This window comes from Carlito syrichta, unplaced genomic scaffold, assembly GCF_000164805.1.
Source record: "Carlito syrichta isolate Samal-C Ts95f unplaced genomic scaffold, Tarsius_syrichta-2.0.1 Scaffold262725, whole genome shotgun sequence".
Taxonomy (NCBI): domain Eukaryota; kingdom Metazoa; phylum Chordata; class Mammalia; order Primates; family Tarsiidae; genus Carlito; species Carlito syrichta.
The window spans coordinates 201,390-212,634 of NW_007206821.1; the positions used below are offsets into that span (position 1 = coordinate 201,390).

Below are 11,245 nucleotides of genomic sequence, written 5' to 3' on the forward strand. Positions count from 1 at the left end.
GAGAGAGAGGCTGACTTGAATATTAGTCTGGTATCACATGGCAAGATTGTGATACTGTAGGACATCAGTGAAGTGCTACTTAGTAAATCTTAACCTATCTCTTTTTTCTACAGGTTGGTACTAAGAAGTGCCTTTCCTGACGTCTCTGCTGCTTGGAACCGCTTCTAGAGCAGTCTCTGCTTTTGCCTTGCTTGCTGCCAGCTAGACTGTGACGACAGCACATCCACCCTCCACCTCTAGCCCAGACACCCCCATTTCTACTTAGAATCAAGAGAAAAGCTCTAAGTATCTGGCATTGCCCTAGGCTGCTTTAGTGTTAAAAGAAAAGTTTGCTGAAAAAGTAAGATATCTTCTGCCAGGAAATCAAGGAGGAAAAAAAAATCATTTTCTCGATTTTGCTCTAAACTGCTGCATCTGTCTATGCCAAACTAATCAATACCGATTGCACCACCAAACTCCATTGCAAATTCAGCTGTGAGGAGATTTCCTTTCAGACAACTTTGCTGAAAGCAGCTTGGAAATTCAGTGTCAAAGGGTCTGCCACGTTTTCATGCTTGCATTTTGGGCTCCAAATTGGCACTGGGAAGGGGTTACAGAGAGCACAAGGCTGATTCCGGGCCCTACTTTTAAACGTTCATCTACTCACAATCCTAGTATTTCTCTAAAAACCAAAACCTCTTTGAATTAACAGTTTCATGCTGTGAATTTCTAGTGGGAGATCTTTTCCTTGATATTGACAACACAATTTTCCATGTACTTTTAAAGCAGGGAGTGGGGAAAAAGTATTTTGGAGGGGACATTTTCATCATCATTTTACAGTTTTATCAGTTCAGTTTTTTTTTTTTTTTTTTTTGGTTGTTGTTACTCTTTTTTGGGAGGGCTGGGTTTGTTGGTTTCACTGAAAAATTTAACTACCTGTAAAATCTAAACATGGCTGTTAGTGTCACACCAATTCGGGACACAAAATGGCTAACACTGGAAGTATGTAGAGAGTTCCAGAGGGGGACTTGCTCACGGCCAGACACGGAATGTAAATTTGCACATCCTTCGAAAAGCTGCCAAGTTGAAAATGGACGAGTAATCGCCTGCTTTGATTCATTGAAAGTGAGTAACTGTTATGTTCTTTTAAGGATATGCAATAATTGAATAAAGGGGAGATGGGCATACAGTCCTCTGAGTCTGGAATTATCAATTGCTTTGCTCCCAGTTTAGTTATAGAGTGTGTTCTTATTGATGATGTTGGGCTGGGGAACTTTAGAGAAGCAATGGAGCCAAGTCTGGCCAAACTTTGTTTTTTATGCATGACTTTATAATTCCTGTAATTCCAGGATTGTTTTTGCTAGAGCAGAAAGTATTGATGAACTTTTTACTTAGTAATAGCAAAGTCTGTCTGTCTCTGGAAATGGTAAATATGGGTACGTGTGTGTTTAGAATGTGCGTATATTATATATAAGGCCATAACAATGACTGAATGAAGATGATTTTTGTTGGTTGGTGAAGGTGCTGTACCATTGTAAAATAGCAGCAGATTTTAAATCAGCTGCACTTGGGTAGACTTTTTTACGACTTTCAAGTTTTGACATTTGGGGTTTTCCTTTATTATGTGGACGTATTATTTTAATCCAGCCCCATGCATTTTGTGGAAAACAGAACTAGAAGTAATGTTCTGAACTGCTGCTGCATTACTTGCCTGAGGCACAAACTTTGTTGAATGTGAGTTTTATAAATAAGTGAAAACTTTTAAGCACTATTAAGGATTTTTTTCAGCTTCAAAAATTCGAATGTGACTCAACTTAGCAGTTTACTTTCTGTTAGATCCTGATTACTTTTTATTTGTAATAGTCTCACCCAGAAATGTTAAAAGTTAGCTTTTGTGGGCACCGTAATACTAAAAGATTTACTTTAGTATTTCTTGACATTCAAAAATGTCATGGATTTGTAACTCAGATATCAAGTTTGAAAATGGGTCTTTAAAAAGATAGCATACATGTCTTTATTTTGACTTGCAAAGTCAAGACTAGAAATGTGTTCCCAGATATTCTCAACCTATTTGATTTAATTAATTTGCTTTTGCGTACTAATGCCCAGTTTAATTCTCAGAACCTTTGAGGGGGAGATCATGGTTACTTCTACAAATTTCTCGTAGATAGATCCATCTTGTTTTTTTTTATTATTATTATTTTTAATAGTACTATAATAATGCTTTTAGAAACAACATCAGGATGACTTATGAGTTAACTGTTAATTGCTTTTTGGTCCGGTTTGGGCTGCTTACTTTGCTACCTTTGCCAAAGATTCCAGGGATGTCGTCTTTAGAGTTGGATTAAAAAGAAGTCATTAACAACAACTTTAAACGTGAAATTCTTATTAATATCTTAGTCCTAAAGACCAGTAAGCAGAAGTTATAAACTACCATTGGACCTTTTTTCACCCTTTGCTTTGGAAGGCATCGATGAAGGGCAGAGTGGTTGTACCTTTGTGTGTGTGTCCCTAACTTCATGCTGACTGAATTCAGGTATAATTAGAGACTGAGACCCATAAAATGAGGGGCAAAGAGCTAATTACTCTTGTCGGTAACCAGCTGTGTCCATAAGTAACCCTGTTTTGACCCAATTAATAGTAAATCCAATTTTTAATCCTACAGACAGTTGATGGTGCACTCGTAGCTGCAAAATGAAGGACATTAAATTTGGCTGTGACATTGAGTGGTTTCACTGAAGACCTGCCTCTACAGCATTTGGAAACATTGTGAAACATTAATCTTCAGTTGCTATTTTTCCATCCCCCCATTTTTTTTTAGTTGCTGCTCACTTGTGGCCACAGAACAGCCCCTTTTTGAGTAAAGCAGCAACATTGCTTAATGACATGCTGTGTGGTTAACAAGACTCAATTGCCACATCAAGGACTTTTTTAACTAACAAATAATTTCAAGATTTTAAATTTATTTATGAAATGAACTTATTATAGCAGCTAATCAATGCAAACTTTGTCCTTTTTCTTTGTCTTGCTAAGAGAAACAATTTAATTTAAATTTAAAATAGAAGTATCTAAAACTTGGTAACACATTTTAGATTTCAATAAGAGGAAAAAAATACAAATTTATGTATGGTGAAGCTTCATACCAAGGGCAATAGCTCCTTAAGTGTTAGTGAAATAACTATGTTAAGAATTAATTAAAATACATTTCAGTATAAAATTAAGTACTTATGTTTAAAAACCATGTTTCTTGTGTGTGTGTGTGTGGGTGTGTGTGTGTGTGTGTGTGTATAAAATATTTAAAACTGACACATGTGATTCTTAATACAGTATTCAGAATCATTCCTTTTAGATAGCAGTATTCCTGTATTCAATTTTGTGGCTAAAATAGATCAAGAACATATTTAAAAACTGTTAAAGTAACTGTATGACTCATGCTTGAAGTTCTGAAATTTGGGAGCATTATGAGGTTTCTATGCCAGTAACCGCTACATCGTTTGCATTGTCTCAGAGAATCAACGGAAAAAAATTAGAAAACTCATAATATCCTCACTTCTTTAATAAAATGTGCTCTGTGTATCGCTTAAATCCATAGTCCAGCCCTTTCTGAGTTCTCAAGCCATGAGATGGAGGTAGCCTGTGTAATCTACTATTTTTAGAAAGTTAGGAAAGCAAACCAAATACTCTCTGAGAGGACCCTGTGAAATGGCTGTACCCTTCAGCTGTGCTGTTTCAGACTTTGGCCTGGCTCCCAGGTGACTTACGTTTATAGCAGACTTCTAGTTAGAAGGGGAGAATTTGTTTCATTAAAAAAACAGAAGTCAAACAGTTCAAGATGGTATTTATTCATGTAAAAGAAATTTACTGGCATATTATTAAATATAATGGGAAGGTAATTAGCTGATAGTATTTTAGTTGCTTATTGGTGATTTTCAGGTTTAAATAATTAACTTAGATTAACTATCCCACATGAAACTGTAGAGTTCTGGATCACAATAAATGTGTTGCTAAGTAAAATAGAAATACAGGATAATGAGTATCTGTATGTATTAAGAATGCCAGTTTAGGATAACAAAAAAAGAGTAAAAGCTGAAGTAATGTGTGCTAATATACAAATTAAGCCATATTTTAAGCACTTAATTTTGCTTTTACAATTGCAGTTTTAATTTGTAATAGTTTATGAGTATCTTCAATCCAAGACTTAAATTGCCTTCAAATTTTTGTGGTATTAGCTACTTTAGAAATTGAGAACGTTTGAAAAAGTGCATTATTTTATACTGAAGATGATTTTTTTTCTATGAAAGGGATACCAAAAAAGAAAAAAAAGAAAAGAAGCATATCAACACAGCAACTCCATTAGAATGACATTACAATTTCAAATTGGTGTTTCAAGTAATAGTTGAGAACAACTTACCTATTTTTTTCTGTCATGAGCTCTCAACTAAAGTTTAGATAGGCAGTATCAAGAAAGTCTACAGAATATACTTTAATGTATGTCTAGTTATTTATATTCTCAAAAAATAGCCTTTCACCCTGTGGTCAACAGACGAACTTATTGCTTACTGAATTCTTTTTCAAATATCCATTCATTTTTCAGGTACTGGGGGTGGGAGAGGGAGGAATATAACCTTTGTGTTTACTATTTATTCTTTAAAAATCTAGCAAAACTCTCACCTTTGAAAACTTTGGCCACTTATTCTCATCAAATTAATTTTGCATAAGATAATTGAAAACTTTCATTTCACTATATAATGCTATCTATCTATGTATCTATACATATATAAATAGCACCACTTATCAGATTTATCACAGACACATCAGAGATCAGATTGCACTGCAAAGTGACATGGAAGCAAGGGCACTGAGTGAACAGTGTTATTGTGCCTTGCAGACTTAGCAGAATATATGAAGTATAGAAATCAAGTATTAGAGGGCACATAAATATGCATACAACAGGCAAATGAGCAACTAAAAAACCCAAAATCAGGAAGGCATATCAAGTCTTCAGATGGTCACATATATATTGGGTGTACAATGAGACATTATGAAATTGTCCCAAAAGGGTTTACAGTTAAATTTTAGCAGCTCTTCCCAGAAATTGCCTGTGTTGTTACTGTTCTAAGCTCCAGCATAGACTTTCATCATATTTTTAAAACCAGTTTAACTGATAATCCTGACAAAAGTTCATACTGTATTCCCTAAGCAAAAACTTCACACTTTGTAAAGAATACCCTATGACGATGCTGCAGTGTCATCAACTTGAAAATGACCCATTCTTTGATAAAATTCTCAGTAGCTGCAACTGCTTTGGTAAAACTAACTGTATTCATTGCCTGTTTATATTCTTATAGTTAGAATTTTTTATAAAACCATTTTTTAAATAAGTAAAGATTTTTTAGACTTTAGAAAAACACTTCAAGCCATGTTTGGAATCAAGCTACCCACAGCACTAATTCTAGAACTAGTTTCTTTGTTTCATGTTATAATATTGTAGTACACTGCTTTTACTTTTCTTTTTCTCATTAAATCTTCCTTTGCTGTATGAGTGTGACAAACTAAAAGCAATAAACCTAAAGCAATGTGGCACTTACAATTGAATTCAAAGTTTAGTTGTAACTCAGATATCTGAAGCTCAAAATTCTGATTCCATTGATATCAGCCAAGAAATGATACCATGTACAAGGCTGTTACTGACTTACCAGAGATAGTATAGTGTGAGGTAAATTCTCTTTTGTGTGGCATACGCCCAGTTCACGCAAGAGACGAGAACTTGGCTATTTCGCAGACCCAGAACAGACACCTAGGGACCTAGTTTGGGAAGCTTATCCTGTCTTTTTCCTTGCCAAGAATAAGTAGAGGATTTTAGCTATCAACATCACTAATCTGTTACCTTTCCTACTGAGCAATGTCTCTGCCTTCCCACAGACTTAGACAAAGCTACTTCCTTTCTACAAAGAGATCCTATTGAAGAAATTTTGAAGTTTCCTCCCTTCCTTCCTTCCTTCCTTCCTTCCTTCCTTCCTTCCTTCCTTCCTTCCTTCCTTCCACTTTATCAGACACATTCTTTGCTTTTAGATAGAAGAACAACTTTCTCTTTTAACAGCACAAAAATTATGACTCTCAGTAGAAGTGGGTAACTAAATAGATGGCCTTTGATTTAGCACTGATAATGGTTAAGCATGCAGAAACTTAAGTAAAAGCAGTTGGAAAGTCTTGATAGAAATTCTTTTGGGGTGGGGACACAACATCAATAAGGTTACCTGATCTCAAACCAGGCAAAGTAGGGACCAAAGGGAGGCCCAAACTTTGCCTGTACAATGTCTACTTGTATACCTAGTCCTGAATTGTACCCCACATCTTTAAAATAAAGTATTAAAAGAATTCTTAGTTCTGAAGTACAATCGATTATTAGAATAATAATTTCTCTGTGAATTTAACTATAAACAAGATTAATTCTTGTGAGGACCAATTATCCTCATGCTCATTTATAGTACATTCAACTACAGACTTTTTATTTAATGCGATATTTCTTATAAAAAGTATTATCAACTGCACATCTACCTATAGCATCAGCCTCTACTATTTTGGCACATGTTTGAAAGATTTTTCCTTTGAGATAAAGTTTGAGTCTTTTTTTTTTTTTTTTTTTGCTAGTGATAAAACTTTTAAACCTATGAGTTTGCTTTTGGAAAATTATTGATAGTTTCGAAAATTAAATAATCCCTTATCCATTATAATGTGATTAGTAGGCTGTCTTCTGGATACCTGTAGGCCTTGGGCATCTCTAACTCTTTTCTTCTTCTTTTGTTTTCTCTGAGTTCTTTTCAGCTTTATAATTGTCCAGCTTCAGGATGATTGGTTCTGATCCCTCTTTATATTTTTCTCCAGGGTCATGCAGAAGTGATGTAAACATTTTGTTTGTAAAGAATTGGATTCAGCACCAAGTAACTGAGATACCTTTTTCCTCCCCAGCATTTGACATAAACACACGAGGGGTTTAATAGCTTAGTCAGGCCTCTTGAGTGACTCTTTACAGTCATTAGAACTCAGGTTCCTTCACTCTTAGTTTCTGAGGGGCACATGGCTTCCAAATTTAGGATTATCTCAGAATGTCAAGGTGTCCTTATTCCAGAAAGCAGGAAGAGGCAAGGGCAAAAGAGACTGTAACCTAGCCCAGTCAGTCTTCTTTTAGGAAAGGCCCTCTGAGCTTCGCCTGGTAATTTATCGATCTCTTACTCGCTGGTTTTGGTAGCAGGGATTGCTAGGAAGTGTTTTTATTTTTATTTTTTAACTTTTGTCTTGATTAAAGTCACACCTTTGGTAGGTAGTACAGACGGGGGAGGATGGATGTTCAGGAGGGCAGTTACTGGAATAGAAAAGTTAGAGATTCCCCCCCCCATAAAGCTTCCAGAATTAAGTAAATCTCCCTGAAAAGCATCTGAGTATAGCGCTAGTTAGGAGAGACCACTTCTGAAGAGAAACTTAAGTGTTCTCATCTTGAAAAACTTGTCACTTCTGCCTTGGTTATTTAGTTAGTAAAACCTGGCATATCACTAATGGATTTATTTTTATTTATATAGAAAAATAAAACAGCTTTGTTTTTTATTTCCCTATTGCAGTGCATATTTACATACACGGTTATGTATTTATAACTGAAATATAACAGAAATGCATTTCATAAAAGCAGGCCTCACATGATTTTATATGACAGAAGAGTGAGTCAGTAGTTACTCTGATTTCTGTTTCTGCTTCTTCCACAATATACTTTTGTATTTCCACTGTAAGGAGTAAAGTAATAAAATGAGTTAGTATTAATTGAAAACTACGGTAGGTTGGTTAGTGTTTTCAGCACTTTTTTATTTCTTCATGGTATTTAGCTCTTATAAAAACTCTTTGAGATAGTTATTGGTATTACTTCCATTTCACAGACGGGCACACTGAAAAACAGAAAAATTAGGTGATACACAAAAGGTCAGTTTACCAGTAACCTGATTTCACAGTCTGCATTTTAACTATTTTGCAGTAAAACATTCCTTCTTCATCTGCATATCCACATTCTAAGATTTGACAAAGAAAACATATTAACAGCAGTGCTTACGTATAAAAATGAACATCCAAGACAAATTTACAGCACAGGGCCTAACACAGCAAGTACTTAGAAATAATTATTGTATCTTAAGTCACCAAATGGTTCAAAAATGGTGAACATAAGATAGCAGCAAGAACTCTGCCACCAACTTTCAAAGATTGTGTATCATGCTCTGAAATATATGGCCATGTAGGAAAAAGATTTAAAATTAATCATCTTAGGTATGTAGTCACTGTATGAACTATGTATGTATTAAAAAAGCCATGTCCCAAAGTTTTAATTGTCTGAAAAACATTTTCCCACAGAAGCAATGTGGTTACGGCATCAGGCCAACCCGAGAGGCCAAGTAGCCCATAGGATGCTTTGAATTATAGTCCAGTACAAATAGTACCCTGGAAACCCTGGTTATTAATTAAACCCAGGAGGCTCCAGAGAAGTGTTGTGAGTACCAGTCTTATCATAAATCCCAAGTGCTACTAGTGTCATAGACCCCAACTGCGTTTGTCTGTTTCTATGGGAAGGTTCTATTTAGTGATCCAGAAATCCATCTGGCCCAGTGCAGGGGAGGGGGACTTTCCCAAACTCCTGGGATGCCTTCTGGAAGCCAGTGCAGTTTTCCCTAACTTCAGCCTTGGGCTGCCCCTGTTCCCTGCCATTGCCTTTGACTGGCCAGTAGTTCAGAATCAGGAGGGACTTAGGGCAGGATGTGGAGTGAGGGACTGTGGCTGAAAGCTCCCTATGGGTGTCATCCTTGGACTTTGTTGTCAATATGTCTTTCAAGTGACCTCCTTTCTTTTTTTCCTAAGGACTCAACCTGCTTCTTTTTGAATGCACTGCTTATCGGTCCTGAGCCTGGTTCACTGCAAAACTTAATTTTAATGAACAGCTTCTCCCTGTTCTTTCCCCTTTCTGAGATTTTTGAAAGCGTAGTTGTTGTTTTCAAATCACTAGTAGCAGTGGAGAAACAAGTGGATAGTGAAAATATCAAACTCAGTTTGTTTAGGTCTTGTTTTCTGGCCATTTTATCACAAGATACAGTCAAGAGATCAGTAGTAAGGACTCACATTTGGGGAAGGAAGATGTTGGGGTGTTAGGGGATGAGGATTCAGCAATTTAAGGAATATAACTTAAGTTCTTCCTATGTCAAGGTTCAAGGAGGTAGGTATTAAGAACACAGTCCTCAAGCAGTTAATTACTAATGGGAGGACCTGTATGTTAGGTAAGGTAACAGAGACAATTATGAGGGGAAGTTTCTCAACAGTGACTGGAGGTTCAGTGGAAGAGGAACTTGAGGAAGGGAGAGAGAAATGGCTCTGGTGGTTTATCTTTCTTTTTTTTCCACCCTTCCCTCTCACACTGCTTATTCTGAGACTACAAGTGGGAAAACAAGAACTAGAGGGAATCCCCAGTAGGAGTCCCCATAGACACAGGATGCCAGACTTGGGCAGTTGTCCCTGCATCATCATTGGTCAGTTAGGAACCATAACCATATATATATATATATCTTAGCCCCGGATCACAATTTTAGGCCCATCAAAATTCTTCTGAAGCTGTTTGGGTGTATTAAACCATATTTGTCTTATAATTTATGGTAACATGAGGTTGAGATCCAAGACCCTGTTTTCTCCAGACCCTGTGTAACTCTAGAATCTTAAGTTAGAACTCATCTCTCTTTATAAATTTCAGACGTAGTGTGTAGGTTTCTAGATTTCAGAATTACTCATATTTAAGTCCAGTCTGTTCTCGGATAAGGCAAGAAGCATCTGCTGTTAATAGTTGACAGTAAATTACACAAAGTAAAACACAGAAAATTAAAATTAGAAAAGCTCCCTAGCTTTTCTATCATTTTCAATTTTCTGCAAAAATATGAACATAATCAGTGTTTAGGATCTGCTTGTGATGGATAAATTACATCTGTAATTCATTCTTTTCCATGTTACTGCATTCAGATGATAATTTGCTTTCAGATATCTTTGCTCGTCTAATATTCTAAAATCGTTCATAGACTGAAAATAAGTCTACTAGCATCTCCGAGTCCCAGGAAGCTTTTATAACTAAATAGTGTTAACTCACTAAATAGGCCAAATTAAAAATAAAAGATTTTAGAGAGAAACAGAGCCAAATTTGTCATGTCTAAAATAAGATTACTCTTTGGTAGATGACATTGCTGTTCATAAAACAATTCGTAAAGGGAGGCAACTGAGAAATGAACCATGAAAAAAGAAATAACCACAGAATTCATTATTTATATAAAGAATCTTGTTAAGAAAGATCTGTGTTCGGAATGAGCTATTTTTCTTCACATTATCTTACATCTCTTCATGGCTAAGTTGAGACTAATGAAATCTAAATCTAGGCATGAGAAAAGATTATCATGATTTTATTTATTGAACTTCTTTTTTACTATTACAAACTTTTACTGCCAGACATTGCCTTTCATGAATCATAGCAGAGTAATAAATTGAAAACAAATGTCTGCATAAGAAAGCCCAATATAGTGAAAAACAAAAAAACAAGGGCTCCAAAGAATTGGAGTCATTATCCACACTTAAGAAGAGTCATCTACATTGCAAGTGTTTTTATGGTAGAATCTATTTAAATAGCTCCTCCAAAGCCTTTAAACTAAGATTAACATATAATAACTTAATATGTACCGTACACCATGATCAGTTAAGTATGCAGAGGGAGAAACACAAAATACAAAATGAGTTTTTTGGGGTTTTTTTTAATAATCTTTATTAGTCACTCTTGGCTTTTGTATTTCCCACTAAGGATGAATAATGCTAGAGGAGATATTTTTACCAGAAATACACATTTTTCTACTTTAAGTTTAGTTTCGAATTAAAATATATTGGCCAGGTGTGGTGGCTCACACCTAAAATCCCAGCACTTTGGGAGGCCAAAGTGGGAGGATTGCTTGTGCCCAGGAGTTTACGACCAGCCTGGGTAACATAGAAAGACTTGGTCTCAGCCGGGCTTGGTGGCTCAGCCTGTAATCCCGCGCCTTTGGGAGGCTGAGGCGAGTGGATTGCCTGAGCCCATGGGTTCGAGACCTGCCTGGGCGGCAAGACCTCATCTCTACAATAAATAAAAAAATCAGCTGGGCATGGTAGCACATGCCTGTAATTCCGGCTATTTGGAAGGCTGAGGCGGAAGGATCGCTGGAGCCCAGCAGGTCGA

General features: G+C 36.2%; 1 long non-coding RNA gene across 1 annotated transcript; it reads left to right on the forward strand.

The window, feature by feature from the left end:
* The first annotated feature begins 18 nt into the window (after nucleotides 1-18).
* On the forward strand, nucleotides 19-3,173 carry LOC110595100. The gene is made up of 2 exons (XR_002481604.1): nucleotides 19-1,104; nucleotides 2,645-3,173. It is a non-coding gene; the product is annotated as an uncharacterized LOC110595100 (long non-coding RNA).
* The last annotated feature ends 8,072 nt before the right edge of the window (nucleotides 3,174-11,245 follow it).